This window comes from Vulpes vulpes, chromosome 16, assembly GCF_048418805.1.
Source record: "Vulpes vulpes isolate BD-2025 chromosome 16, VulVul3, whole genome shotgun sequence".
Classification (NCBI taxonomy): Eukaryota; Metazoa; Chordata; class Mammalia; order Carnivora; family Canidae; genus Vulpes; species Vulpes vulpes.
In genome coordinates, this window is record NC_132795.1 from 35,643,457 (window position 1) to 35,656,241 (window position 12,785).

The following is a 12,785-nucleotide window of genomic DNA, read 5'->3' on the forward strand; positions in this document are numbered from 1 at the left end:
AGAACAACCCTACAATCCAGCAATCGTTGCGCTACTAGGAATTTACCCAAAGGATACAAAAATACTAATTCAAAGGGATACATGCACCCAGTATTCATAGGAGCATATATCTATTAACACGAAATTATCACTCTTTGTTTATCTGGGAAGTTCTTTATTTCATTTTCACATTTGAAGTATTATTTTTCTAGAGATAAAACTTTTAACAGTTTTATTGAGGTATAATTGATATGCAAAAAACTGCACATAATTTAAGTATATACTTTTTGGAGTTTTGACATATATAAACCCATGAAACCATCATCACAATCAAAGTAATAAATATATCCATCACCTCAAAAAGTTAGGAAGTTGTGTTTTCTTTCTAAACTTTTAATATATTCTTTCACTGCCTTTAGACTGTCAATATCTCTAATGTGAAATAGGTTTCAAAAGTACTGATGTTTCACTATATATGATGAATCATATTTCTCTTTCTGCATTCGAGACTTTCACTTTTCACTTTAAACTATGTAAGTATAAGTTTCTATGTATGATATTTGTATTTATCCTATTTGGAGTTGATTGAGTTTCTTTGATGATGATGATGTACACTGATGTTTTTATCAAATTAGGGAGTTTAAAAACATTTTTAATCAATATTTTTCTTTTTCCAGTTTTCCATTACACATATTTTTGTATTTGATATTTTCCAAAAGTTCTGAGACTCAATTATTTAATCTTAATTTTTTTCATATTATTGGATTATTTATTGATAGTTTAAGTTATTACATATCAGAAGTTAGTCCAAATACAGAAAAATAAGTCAATAGAATAAATAGAGAGAATACAAATATATTGGCATGGGATATATAACAGATAATACACTCCTAATTAATGGAGTAAGGATGGGCTAGTACAAATACAAAAATTAGACAAAGGGAATTTAAATTTTTTAATCTGAAAGGAAAAACTTCTAAAGTTTCAACGGCATTCATATAAGAATAACTTTATGATCTTAGGGGAGGGAGGTTTTCTGAAACAAGAAGATGAAAAGCATAAGCAATCATGAAAAACTAATAAATTTGATTTATTTATATTAAAGCCTTCTTTGTATCAAAATATGACAGAAAAAAGCATGCCACTCAAAAAGAAAACATTTTGAATGTATACAAGCAATTAATATCCAAAATATATGAAGGTATTCAGTAAATCAATGAATATATGTTAAACATTAATACATAGAAGTAATTATATAAAATTAATTCCAATTATACTAGTAATCAGCAGAAGCTTAAAATTATGAATTATAATATTATGATCAAAAGTAAACATGTACAAACAAAACAAACAAAAACCTTAGCAGTATCAAGTTCTAGCACGAATATGGAATATCAGAATCCCTTATCCACTAATATTAGAAATGCAAATTGTTATAACCACTTGAATAACTATTTGGCAATATTTAATAAATTTAATATGCTTATACTCTCACAGTTCCACTACCAAGAGCTTACAATATTATAGTTTATATATGAATATAGGAAGATATAACAGTAATATCAGAATGGGATTAAAACATAGTGGAAGTAGATTACATGGAAATATTGAGTGTGAACAAATCTTTTGATTTGCAAAAAAAGAGTTTATTCAAAATATGTTTTAGATTGGAGAAATAACTTCATGTTTATATGCTAAGTGAAATGATCTAGTTGACATGTATGAGATTCAACTGCTGGTAATAAATGGATGTGATGGTGAATATCAAAAGAAATTTTATGGAAATATTTTAGATCATAGAATATCCATATAAGAATACAATAATTTCCTCCTGACTTCTAATCTCCATCTCTACAACACTTCAGATTTTCCCAAGCAATGTCTCTATAATAAGTAAAAATGACAACAACATTTATATCCAGTATTCTAGCCTTACTACTTGGCAGGACTTGCACCCTGTTAAGAACTACTACCACAATTTGGACACATGGAGAATCCAGTTTTGACCAGCTAAGTGATTCACCCTAGATCATCCAGCTAGGAACACAAGTGTAAAATTTAAACCAGCATCTTCTAACTATAGAATTCAATTAAAAGCACTATCATACTGCCCATATGACTATCTACATACCAATTCTTTACTATGCAACTACTGCTCAAGTATTCTCCAAATATATATTTATGTATATATGCTTTATAATGCAGATTTTTCAATTGTATCTATTTTATTTGAGATAGCAAGCCTCAAAATTCACATGTTCAATTACATTGCAATGGGCTGTTTGACAAGAAAACAAAGAGAAGGAATCTGATCTGAGATAGTCTTGTTTCTTTTATGTTTCTAGATCCATCCTTATCTAAGATCTATTTAGTCAGATATTTTATCTTTGCAGTTATCTGAGCCAAAATTTCTTTTTTTTTTTCTTAAAATTATTTGAGTTGGACTTCTGACACTTTTACCAAAAGGGACCACAGTAATCTGTGTCCTCACCTTCAGTAAGGTTCAATCTTTCCCTTCCTTATATTCTCAGATATGACATTTAGGAAACTATTATTAAACTTTTTTTGTTTGCCTTTTCTACATTTTCAAACTGGAAGGTAAGAATTATGTCTTCTTCAGTTCTGGAGCACTGTTTTCCTTGATATTATGCTTTCTAAATAGTTATGGTAGAAAAATTGTTAATATAGTAAAAATGAATGAAAATGAATAAAAAGAATTGTGGCAGGACTTCTGATGCTTCAATAGTTGAATTCTTCTAACACTGATATGCTATGTTTTAATTTTTCCACTGGCATAATAGATATTAAACAGCCTTAAAGTGTTAAAAGTATTAAAATTTTAGAGTCTAACATTTTTAGTATATGCAGGTTGATTGTATTGAGGGTTGTTCATATGTGCCTTCTCTATTCTGCATGAAATTTTTTCTAAATATAATGAAAAGGTTTTCATCTTTTTACATTAGTAATCAATCTGAGAGGCATATTAATTGCTAGAATCAGTTACCATACACAGAAGTAATTTCCCAGTTTTTTAACCTACCAAAATATATTGCATTTCCATGTTATCCACATTTTAATCAGCAGAAATATTATTCCTTTTACTAATAAAATTCACATTTATTGTGGAAATATTTATAGTTATGCCAAAAATTGAATCCGATTTCTTTACAAATCAAATGAAATTTATTTTAAACTCGAAACAAATTTTTATTACCAGAGTCTTGTCACATAATTGAATATTTCTCTGCTTTGTACATAATTATTGCTAGTCTTCACAGAAAGGCCATTTCTTAACTTCTCATCCGGTGATGGCAGGTATTAAAATCCTGATTTTAACAGAATAGTTAAAAGTAGTAAAAATGACTCAGTGATTTAAGTTGAAAGCAGTACATTGGAACATGGCTCTTGTACTTAGTTAATAGGAATGTACAGATTTTTTTATTAAAAATGCAAAATAATTTGTCAGCATGGACAATGACAGCAGCAAATCATTATTTACTGTCAATTGAAACCAGTAATTTAACATTATAGTGATTTTCTTAAACATCAGCCAGTCTTTTCTTTAGTCATTTCCTTCAATTAACCTCTCTGAAGTTATTGATGAGGAACACGGCCTTGAGCTTCCCTTCATAGTTCATTAATAATGGTAAAGTACTATTCTAGGAATTAGAACATGCCATCTGCTGTTCCACCTATTCCACCTATTCCAGGGTCTTTCTCTTTTTTGAGAATTTCTGTGACTACAGTTCCTGCTATAGAGTGGCCACTCCAACAGCATCCAATAAAATAGTTCTTCCAACCGTAGTTGGATCCATGATTCCTTTTTCCATCATATTCACATAATCTCCAAATAGAGTGTCATAACTAATTTCTGAGGAACTTTGCATAACTTTCTCAATTATCAATGATCCTTCAGTACCTACATTCTTAGGAATGGGTATTTCAGGGATTTCGAGTGATCTTTTAATAATTTCTATGTAGATTTATGATCTTCACTAGTGGGGGTTATTAAGTCCAAGGCTGCAATGAATACACTGGTGTAGAGCACAAATCCCTCCCAGAAGTATGCTTTCTTCAAGAGCAGCTCATAGCATTGAGAACATCTCTTTCTTTTTATTCATTTCAACACCATTTGTCCCACCAAATTAGGTGGGACAATTAGGCTACTCCTTCTGAGAGTTTTTCCAATTGATCCTTTAATACTTTTTCATATTTAATAGTTGTGATATCTAAGTGATGATTTATTGATATATGTGCTGCCGAAGCGAGCACAGTGATGGTTTATTGAATACAGTTTTCAACTTGAGCCTTCTCACCTTTTCAAGAGCATAGCATCATCTTTGGTCAAAATGACTTCTCCAATTTTTTTCTCAGTCATGAGGCTGAACATCTTCAAGATTTAATCTTTCTTCTCCAGACATGGTACTACTAGTAGCAATAGCCATGTCTTTAATCTGGTTCTATTGTCACCAAAACCAAGCGCTTTGACCACTACAACCTAAAGACCAACTTTTAACCTATTCAAAACTAATGTACTTAGACCTTCCCCACAATATCTTCAGTGATTATGACCAAAGGCTTAAGGTAAGCATTGACAATTTCACAAGCAGATACAATGTACTCGCCATTAGAAATTTTCTTTTCATTCAATAGAAAATAGGCATCTTGGAATTCATATATATATTTTTTTTAAGATTTTATTTATTTGACAGAAAGAGAGCCCAAGCAGGGGGAGCAGGAGGCAGAGGGGGAGTGAGAAGCAGGCTTCCCACAGAGCAGGGAACCCAATGTGGGCTGAAGGCCGAAGCTTAACTAACTAAGCCACCCAGGTGCCCCCAAATCACATTTCTAACCTTCCGATGTATTAATAAAGTATGGAGAAGTATAAATCAAACTTCATGTCTTCAATAATCTCTAATCCCTCATTTAGTATTTTTATATCCTTTGCTCTGGTAACACCCTTTGTTCTGGCCTTCTTCATTGTACCAGAACGGATGTTGCCAATTCCTTTGTCTCCATTTGCAGGAATCATTGCAACCTGAGCAGTTTCTTCAGGGGTTGTCACAAGTTTAGACCGCTTCTTAAGTTCAGCAATTACAACATCAAGAGATAACATCACACCTCTTCTGATTTCCACCGGATTGGCATCTTTGCTAATCTTCCCAAAGCTTTCCTTGGCAATAGAGTGTGCCAGCAATAGTAGCAGTTGTGGTCCCATCCTCAGATTCTTCATCTGTGTTATTGGCAACATCTCGAACAAGTTCAGCACCAATATTTTTGTATTCATCCTTTAAGTCAATGGATTTTGCCACAGTCACACCATGTTTTGTTATTTTGGGGCCACAGCTCTGTTCAATAATGGCTGTTTTTCCCTTAGGCCCATAATATGGCTAAAGCATGGCATAAGAAGTATATGCTCTGAAGCATTAAGAGTCGGGAATCTGCACGAGATTTTATACCTTTAGTACAAGCCCCAGTGAGAGGAGGAGCTAGTGCCTTGGATACTGGCCTTACCTGGCAAAAGTCTGTGGATAATCAAAGTACTTCTGTGGTGTGTGGGCAGCCACTGAGACCCTTTGAGGGTCTGAAAGAAAAGGAAAACTGTATTTTTTTAACCTTGTTATTCACTTAATCCTGAGGTATCCTAATTTAAATTTGAACACACTTTAAAAGAAGGCAAAAAAAAAAAAAGAGGCAAAAATGACTAAAATTCATCTATTTATATTAGAAACATTATTTCATGCCCTAAGATATATTTGAACACAATTTTCTGTTGAGTAAAGGGTCAACATTTATAGTTGCAAATTAAGAACTGATGAAGACTACAAATAAAATGTGCAAGTTATACACTAGGCATTATCCCTGACCTATGAAGAAGTTAGTTCTTTACCCTCAGTTTCTGAGAACTGAATTGAAAGGGACTTAATTTAAAAAATAGAGTGAAGAGCCTTCTGTGCACTAAAAACTTAAGCTATAAACTCACTTACATACTATTCATTAAATTCATTAATCAAGAGATCCTCGGACCTTAACTCGGACTACTGCTTGTGTCCTTGTTCAACAACCTTAAGGAGCCCCTGTATTTTATTTCAAACAATATGTTGTTACTAATAATTAGTTTTGCTTTAATAAGCTTTTTCCATGGCAGAAAAGCATGCAGTGTTTTCAAACAAAAGTTTTAAAATGGCCTTATCTTGTGTTATAGCAAAACCTAGTTTCCTAGTTAATTATTGCATAAATGTGTATTTTTTTAAAGATTTTATTTATGAGACAGAGAGAGAGAGAGAGAGAGGCAGAGACACAGGCAGAGGGAGAAGCAGGCTCCATGCAGGGAGCCCCATGTGGGACTGGATCCTGGGTCTCCAGGATCAGCCCTGGGCAGAAGGGGGTGCTAAACTGCTGAGCCACCCAGGCTGCCCGTGTATTTTTTTAATATCGATCTAACCAATGACATTAAAGCCTGTTTCCAAAAGTCCAAAGTGTATTTAACATGTGTTAATGTATGTGTATATATGTAATGTATAAATTATATAATTTTTGTATAAATTATATAATTCATACATAAAAATGAAAGTAGTCCTTCCATAATTTAAATTTGTTTCTTTATCCCAAATCGTATGTAAGCATAAGAGGAAGACAGGAGTGTTTGTTTTTGTTTGTTCACTGCGGCCTCCCCTGTGGTCAGATCCATGCCTCCCACATAAAAGTTTGGTTAGAATATAGGTAACAATGTATGAATAAAATATCACCCATTAAAGGTCATCCTGTACCTGCCAGTGTAGGTGAGCAAACAAACAAACAAAAAAAATACTTGCCTGGGAAATGCTTATTGCTCATTTATACCCTCTCACCCCATGAAGTTGGTTTTGTTGTGGAATGTTGATAGGGACTTAAAATCCGTGCCCATCTCTTCATTCAAGTGTGGGCCACAAAAACTCTCATCTTTTGCAGCAAATTAGCCAACAACCGGAGCAGCTCATCCAGATGCTGAATGAGACCCCTGGGGAGCCAGCAGACATGTCAAATGTGGAGGGTGGGGTAGGCCGACGGGGAAGGAGGCGCTGCACATAAACTACGTCTAGGCGAAGCCACAGTAGAAAGAATTTATAAGGAGGTTGAAGGCCCTGCGCCTCTCAGAGAACCTGGTGATCCAGGACTTTCTGCTGGGGGGGGGGGGGGGGGGCTTGGGGGGGTGTTGGAACTTGGCTGCCAACTTCCTCTAGAGTCAGCACTTTGATACCAAGTGATGCTGGGAAGCCAGGCTGCCCCCACCCACCTTTCCCCAACCCCCACTGCACAAAAAGGTCATATATGTGTGTGTGTGTGTGTGTGAAAGAAAAACCTTAAAACAGAAACACTGCAACTTCAGCATCCTGCAGCAGCCTACTCCCACCTCGGCCTGAGAGCAGGCCCGCGGGCTCTGTCCCGACCTCGCCCCAGCGCAGCCGCCTCAAAGGACCTGGGAGGCCCGTGACCACCGCGCCCGTCTCGGCCTCTGTCCCCAGGCTCCGCAGCCAGGAGCGCGGGGTTGGCTCCTCTGACGCCTCCCCGCCCCTTTCAGGGTGAAGGAAAGCTGCCAGCGGACCCCAAGCTTCCCTTCCTAGGGGGCACGTGCAGGCGAAGGCCGCCCCCGCCCGGGCCTCCGCCTCCCACCGGCACCCCTTGCTGGGGAGAGGGGCTCTGCTCGGTCCTGCCCGGGAAGGGGGGATCAGGGCCAGTGGAGGCCGCGGGCCCAGCCCCAGGGCAGAGCGCGGCCTAGAAGTCGTGAAGGGAGCAGAGCTCAAGGGCAAAAACCACCCCCGCCCTGCTGCGGGATGCTGCGGGATGCTGACGCGCTGGGCCCCAACCGGAGTAAGGCCCTGCAGCTGCGCCTCCAGGAACAGGCTCCAGGAACAGGCTCTAGCGGTCTTCTGGGGGCGCCTTCTAGACCCTTCGCAGCTGCTGGGGGCCGGCTCCGCGGACGGCAGCTGGGGGGGCGCAGGGGCTGCTGCAGCTTTGCACGCGCACCTGTCACCTTGCGCCCCCAGGTCGGTGCCTCAGAAGCCCCTGCCCGCCCCCGCCCCCGGCCCCCCGGCCCCGCAGCCCCTGACCTCCCCTGCCGGTGATCTCTCCCTCATCGCCTGCCCTTCTCCCGGCCCCGTGACCTCTCCCCCGCCCCCCTGACCTCACCACCCGGCTTCCTCTGCCCCCTCCCCCCACTCGGTTCCCTCTGCCCCCCCACACCCCCCACCCGGGCTCCCTCCATGGCCCCCCTCTGCCCCCCTCCGCCCCCCATCCGGCTCCCTCCTCGTCCCCCCCTCCCCCCTCCCCCCCGGGCTCCCCCCCGCCTCCCCCCGGGACTCCCCCGACGCTGCCCCTGCCCGCGCCGCCCTCCTGGGGGCCTTGTGCTCCCTCCTCGGCCCTGGGCCTGGCTTTAGGCTCAGAAGATCCATTCAAACGCGAGAAAGTGGCATTCGTGACTTAAAACAAAACAAAACAAAACAAAAGTCTGGAAACAGGAGTTAGAATTAAAAAGCCTTTTCGGTTTTCGTCGTCCAAAGGTTCTTTCCGACTCGTAATCACAAGGAGGCTGGAAGCTCCAGGCGCGACTTCAGGTCAGTGGAGGAGGAGGGAGAGAGGATGGGGAGGGCGGGGAGGATGGGGGATGGGGCCGGGGAGGATGGGGGGATGGGGGATGGGGAGGGCGGGGAGGATGGGGGGATGGGGGGCGGGGAGGATGGGGGATGGGGGGCGGGGAGGATGGGGATGGGGGATGGGGGCGGGGAGGATGGGAAGGATGGGGGGATGGGGGCGGGGAGGATGGGAAGGATGGGGGGATGGGGGCGGGGAGGATGGGAAGGATGTGGGGATGGGGGCGGGGAGGATGGGAAGGATGGGGGGATGGGGGGTGGGGAGGATGGGGGGATGGGGGGCGGGGAGGATGGGGGATGGGGGGATGGGGGCGGGGAGGATGGGGGATGGGGGGATGGGGGCGGGGAGGATGGGAAGGATGGTAGAGCAGGGAGGATGGGGGATGGGGGGATGGAGGGCTGGGGCGGGGTCGGGCCCGCTGTCCCGGGGGCAGGGGGCTGGACTGTGTGTCCCCGCCCCGCGCATCTGGGCCCTGGGCGTGGCCGCGGCTGCAGGGACGCAGCAAGCAGCGACTCAGTCCGGAGCCGAGCCCGGGTCACTGCGCCCTGCGGTCCGGGGTCCGGGAGCACGTTGCCGGCCGGTGGTGTTCGCAGGTGAACGGAGGGAGCCGGCCCTCCTGCTGGGGGGGGTAGATGGGCACACGTGGTGCCCCGTGGCGGGGTCTCCTGCTAACTGAGCTGCTGCCGGCCGGGGGCGGGCGGGGGCTGCAGCTGCGTGCAGGGCGCGTGCCCCTGATGCCGCAAACCCCTCTCTGCCTCCCTCGGCTCCTTTAACACCTGCTCGGTCGCAGTCACCGCCTGTTGCTCATGTGAAAATTCAAACCAGCGCAGGACTTCGGTGGCTGTGAATCTGCGTCCCTGAGATCTCTGACTGTGGCCAGGGGCTCAATTCTCTGGCAGCCGCCAGCTGTGGCCCCTTGAATCCATCGCTGACCCCCACGGGCTGCTCCCAGCAGGGATCCTATCCTAACTCCCCATATGGGGAACTTGGGCTCAGAGATTTTTCCATCTGCCTGGAGAACGCCCTCCTAGAGATGTTCTGCAGGCTGGGACCCCCCCCCCCCCCGTTGTGGCTTTGCTGCCAAGTCTGGAGGCTCTCCGAGCCCTCTCTGGCTCTAATTCTTTTCCTTCATAAAACATTTGCCCCAATATATATAATTTTGGCGTCTGTTTCCTTGAGTACCCAAACAATGCCTCTCCTAAAACTTAACAACTATCATCTCAGTTAAGAAATGGGCACTTGGAGCACAAATTATCAGTGCGAACTCGAACCCAGCTTAATGGGTTTAACCTCCTCTCAACTTGCTAAGCCTGTTGTCAGTAGAAGCCTTACTTGGAATGAGGGCCAAGGCTCTATCATCTTTTTCTCCCCACTGTGCGTCTCCTTTTTCTCCTTCTGTTCTGTCTCTCTCTCTCTCTCTTTTTTTTTTTTTTTTAATTTTTAAATATTTTAAAGAATGTATTTGAGAGAGAGCAAGAGTGTACAAGTGGGGGAAGGGGCAGAGGAAGAGGGAGAAGCAGGCTCCTCGTTGAGCAGGGAGCCCAGTGCTGGGTCCCAGGACCCTGAGATCATGACCTAAGCTAAAGGCAGACTCGTGACCAACTGAGCCACCCAGGTGCCACCCCCCCCCCCCCCCCCGCCATGTCTAATCTTATTACCCAGTTTTTGTGGAGAGAATTAGGAAAAAAGCAGGAAAAAAATATCCCCCTGGAAGCTAGTTCTCACTCCCTGGACCTGATACTTAAAGCTGACTGTATGTATTAAGTAGTCTTTCCTCCAGACACTCAAAGATTCCCTATATACTCCTTTGTCTACAGTTTCTTTGACAGAAACTGCAGATGCAGTTTATCCCAATCTTTAAATATCTGCCTTCATCCCAGTCAGTTCCTTTCTGCTGGAATTTCTCCATCCTTTGATAGACACACATTGGGATAATGTGACTTACATGATAAGAAATATATATTTGGTCTTTGTTCCCATTTTTAGCATACGGCTCCTAAAGCCATAGGGATTTCTTAAGTGCTAAGAGCAATAAAACTGTCTTAATATTCATAACCTCTTTCAACCACATCTGAGTTTATGTTACTGAGTTAATACTAAAGAGGAACCCTAAGATTGCCAGGGGACCCAGCCATGTGATTAGAGGGCTGGAACTTTCAGTCCCTGAGGGGTAGAGGGCCTGGAGTTTGATTCAGTTGATGGTGGTCAGTGGTTGATCATGTCTAAGTAACAAGGCCTCTATTAAAAAAAATCCGAAATGATGAGGTTTAGATCGCTGGATTGGTAAACACATGGAGATCTGGGGGGAGGGTGCTCCCAGAGGGCAGGGAGGCTCTATGCCCCTTATCACATACATTGTCCTATGAATCTCTTCCATCCAGATATTCCCGAGGTATATTCTTTTATAATAAATTGGTAATCTAGTAAGCAAAATGTTTTCTCTGAGTTCTGTGAGTCGCTCTGCAAATTAGCCAAACCTGGGGAAGGGGTGGTGAGAACCTCTGGGCTATACACACACTGTTGTGCGGCTGAATGTGGTTTAATTTAGATGAAACGCTGGCCTAAGCCGTGTCCTGATGAATGCCAAAAGTGCATCATTTCAACCATCCCTCTGAGTTTGAAGTAAAGAGGCATCAGACTCTACTACTCTCTGTAATGCTCACAGATTGGAAGAGCTCTTCTCAAAGAGTTCTTATCAATAAAACTTTCTCCCCAGTCAGCCCATTTTCTATCTGCATCAGACTTAGGAGTCTAATAATTGTGGAAATAGTCCTTAAATAGTTTCTTTGAAAATTTCCAGGAGGTGATTTTTTTTCCTCTCACCTTCAAATATAACATTGTGTTCATGGTTCTTTATGCACACTTATAGTAAACACACAATTACATTAATTGCAAATGATTAAAACTCACCCAAAGATAGAAGACAAGTAGCAGATTAGAGACATGGTATTTGGAGTTTCTTATTTCTGTCAGGTTCACAGAAAATTGCTAGAATTACTTAGGAATATTTGATGCTTTAGAAATAAATGCATGTGACAGGCAAATACCTGAGTCAAACAGTTTTTTAGGTGTAATTGGATTATTATATTCCCATTGTGATGAATATTTTACCCATGCTAGTTAATCATAATTAAAATTACATTTAATAATTTGGGAGTTTCACAAGCAGAGTATTTTGGGGCTATTTGTATCCCAGTAGGTATTTGGATATTAATTAAGAAAAAAGACAAAATGAAAGGAAAATAAGATTAAGTTGATTTAAAGGAAAGGATAATTAAGTAAGAGGGTGATAATAGTTGCTGATTATTAATAATAACAGGAATTCCTATACCTCAAGGAATAATACTTTTGCTTTGAATAAAACTAAGTAAATTTTTAATATTTTTAATTCTCTCTTTTTATGTGATGCTATCCTTTAAGATTTGTAAACCTTATGATATATGGGCCTCTATTAGTCTGAGGAATTTCGAAGTAGAAAACCCTAATCATTTCTCTAATCAATTGTTTTATATTAAGGAAAAAATTGAAATGTCGTGTATGCAATATTTCCCAAGTGACATTTATATGTAAAAGTTGTGCTCTTAATATATGTGGGAACCTTCAAATCATTGCTTCAATAGAAAATCCTGTGTACTTTAAGGTTACATTTTCTAGGAGCACTGCGTAGAATGTATATATGTTTGGCACAGTGAACTCAGCACAAAATTGTTCTTTGAAATGATTTCTTTTTTTTTTTTTTTTCTTTTTGCACTTGAGAGACTGGACAGATGTTTTCCCATTATGTAGCTTCATCATGCTACCTAACCTGGTCTTTTCATCTACTCAAGTTCAGCTCAGTTTTTCATAGTTCTTGCTATCCAAGTGGATCAGGATATTGACTTAGTAACATTTGCTCTTGGTCTATAAGGCTTCTCTCCAAAACATGCATCTTTACGTTAATTAATTGTATAGATTGTTACCGAACCTTTTTAATGTTCTTGTTCTGGTTAAACAAGTGTCAATATACCAACCCTTTTTTTAAAGGACTTTTTGTCTAATCAGTAAAAGAAATTGTCCAATACATCACTAATTATAATAAAGTGGGATACTTATTACGCTGGGAATAGGCCTTAACCCTTAGGGAAGTACATGAGAGGAGTGAGGATTCTCTCCTATTATGATATAAAAACAATATA

The 12,785-nt window shown here is 41.5% G+C and overlaps 1 pseudogene; it reads right to left on the reverse strand.

Annotated features, from left to right (window-relative positions):
- Positions 1-3,645: 3,645 nt before the first annotated feature.
- On the reverse strand, positions 3,646-11,457 carry LOC112922207 (60 kDa heat shock protein, mitochondrial-like; annotated as a pseudogene).
- Positions 11,458-12,785: the final 1,328 nt, after the last annotated feature.